Source organism: Gossypium hirsutum, chromosome A13 (genome assembly GCF_007990345.1).
Source record: "Gossypium hirsutum isolate 1008001.06 chromosome A13, Gossypium_hirsutum_v2.1, whole genome shotgun sequence".
NCBI lineage: Eukaryota > Viridiplantae > Streptophyta > Magnoliopsida > Malvales > Malvaceae > Gossypium > Gossypium hirsutum.
Window position 1 is genome coordinate 29,314,231 of NC_053436.1, and position 2,904 is coordinate 29,317,134.

General features: G+C 35.4%; 1 non-coding gene across 1 annotated transcript; it reads left to right on the forward strand.

Annotated features, from left to right (window-relative positions):
* Window positions 1-2,558: 2,558 nt before the first annotated feature.
* Window positions 2,559-2,660, forward strand: LOC121212958 (small nucleolar RNA R71). The gene has a single exon (XR_005908328.1). It is a non-coding gene; the product is annotated as a small nucleolar RNA R71 (small nucleolar RNA).
* Window positions 2,661-2,904: the final 244 nt, after the last annotated feature.

Here is a 2,904-nt window from a genome sequence, read left to right on the forward strand (position 1 = left end):
AAACCTTATTTTCACAATTTAGCCCAAATAGCTCTATTCCATCAAAATTTCAAGAACAAAACATGATAATCTCACATATATCTTTCATAATCCATATAAAAGCATTACAAAGCTCATATAATCATCAATGGCACATTTCATAATCTTCAACAGAAATAGAAATTCAGGCATGGGTTTTGAAGAACACGAAGCAACAATCACAGAAACGTAGAAATTATCAAAAACGGACCAAAATTCATACCTTAATCACAAATTCTCCTAGTCGAATCCTTACTTGAAATTTTATTTTCTTTTCCTTTGTATTTTAGGCAAAGCTAAACATAAAATGCTTTATTTTGCATGTTTGTTTTCATTTAATTAACATAAATTCACCTTTTACCATATTGCCCTCAATAAATTGACATTAAAACTTACCAAGTAATGTCCATACTTGTCCATGCATTAGTAAAATGGTCCAATTGAATCATAAGGACTTCATACTTAAAAAGCACCTTCACATAAGCACTTTATCAATCAGTAAACAACTTTTACATTTTACGCGATTAAGTCTTTTTTGCAAATTAAGCACATAAACAGTTAAATTAAATCACATAAACTGAGAAGATATAAATTCACATATCACAGACACAGAAAATAATATTAAAATAATTTTTTTAGACTTGGATTTGTGGTCCCGAAACCACTATTCTGACTAGAGTCTAAATCGGACTGTTACAGAGTTGCTCCATTTCCATTATGCTCTGAAGTGGCGATTCGAGGGTCCATTTTATCTAACAATACCTGATACCAATATTAAATTGGTTCATCTCATCCTTAAGCTTGTGATGGAGTTGCTTTGGTTCATCGTGTATTCTAGGTTTCTCCTTGACGTGGGTTCGCCATTCATCTAGTTTATCGATCTGTAATCTTTTTCTTCATGATTTGTTCTATTTTTTATATAAACTAGACTGCGGCTCTGTAATGTTTTTTCAAGGTGTTTCTAGCAAAGAATGTTGAGCCACAAGGTTATTAACATTAACAGAGCTCGTAATATTATCTCGATCACTAGATATCCTAACAGAATCACGAGCTTGGAGTTTAATCGTGTCATCACCTATACAAAGTATTGACGTACCTGTGCCAACATCAATGATAGTTCTAGCAGTTGCTAAAAAGGGTCGTCCTAAAATCAATGGTACGTCACTATCCTCATCCATGTCTAGAACAATAAAATCAACTGGGAAAATGAATTTATCAATTTTAACGAGTATGTCTTCAACAATACCCCTAGGAAATCTAATTGTTCTATTTGCCAATTGAATGCTTATCCTAGTTTGTTTGGGTTTCTCAAGACCTAGTTGCTTAAACATTTTGTAGGGCATGACATTAATACTAGCCCCTAAATCATCCAAAGCATTATTAACAGTTAAACTACCAATTAAACAAAGAATAATAAAACTCCCTAGATCTTTTAATTTGTTGGGTAGTTTATTCTGCAAAATGGCTGAGCACACTGCATTTAGCTCCACGTGTGACGAATCATCTAACTTCCACTTATTTGCTAAAATCTCCTTTAAAAATTTAACGAAATTTGGCATCTGCGAAAGAGCTTTAATAAATGGTAAGTTAATATGTAATTTTTTCAACAGTTTAAGAAATTTACCAAATTGTTCGTTTGTGTGGTCTTTCCTTGTCGCACTTGGATATGGCACATGAAGTTTATATTTTTTAATGACCAGTTTTTGCTCATTGTGGCTCACCTCAACCTTACCTTTACCTACCACATCTTCTTGTCTGGGTTTTGGTTCATCTTTAACTAACCCTTCTTCAACTCGAACAATAATCGCATGAAGCTGCTCCCATGGGTTAGTTTCGGTATTACTCGGTAAGCTACCTTGTGGTCATTCTGAAATCATCTTGGCAAGTTGTCCAATTTGATTTTTGAGCCCTTGAATCGACGCTTGCTAATTTTTTAGTGCGGTTTCGGTGTTTTGGAAGCGAGTTTCTGACCCCGAGATAAATTTCATTAGCATTTCCTCAAGGTTTGGCTTCTTTTCCTGTTGGTAAGGTGGTTGTTGGAAACTTGGATAGCGTTACGGTTTTTTATGCCCTTGACCACCCTACGAGAAATTGGGATGGTTCCTTCAAGTTGTATTATAAGTGTTACTATATGGATTATTCTGAGGTCTAGAATTATTACCCATATAGTGGATCTGTTCGTTCTCTGTGCTAGGGTTGTAGGATGGATATTCTATGTTGCTCATTCCTCCTCCATTCGCTTCAAATACATCACCGGATGTACTTGCATAGAAACACATAAATCATCAATCTTTTTATTTAAGAGCTCTACCTAGTTTGATAACATGGTGACCACGTCGAGGTTGAAAATATCGGCTATTTTATTAGGCTTTGTCCTCATGACTTGCCACTGATAATTATTCAGTGACATCTTCTCTATGAGCTCATAATCCTCCTCAGGTGTTTTATTATTTATGGTACCACTGGTGGCTACATCGATCATCTGCCTAGTTGAGGGGGTTAAACCATTATGAAAAGTCTGAACCTGTGACCATAGAGGTGACCCATGGTGAGGGCCTCTTCTCAATAAATCCTTATACCTCTCCCATGCATCTTATAATGTCTCTAAATCCATTTGTAGAAGAGATATCATTCCTCAATTTCACTGTCTTAGCCGATGGAAAGTACTTCAGCAAAAACTTCTCAGTCATTTGATCCCAAGTAGTTATAGAACCTCGTGGTAGGGAGTTCAACCACTATTTAGCCTTATTTCTTAATGAGAAGTGGAATAACCGTAGGCGAATGGCATTATCAGAAACACCATTTATCTTGAAGTTCGCAGAATTCTAAGAAATTAGCCAAATGAGTATTTGGGTCTTTGTCCTGCAAACCATCAAACTGAATAAA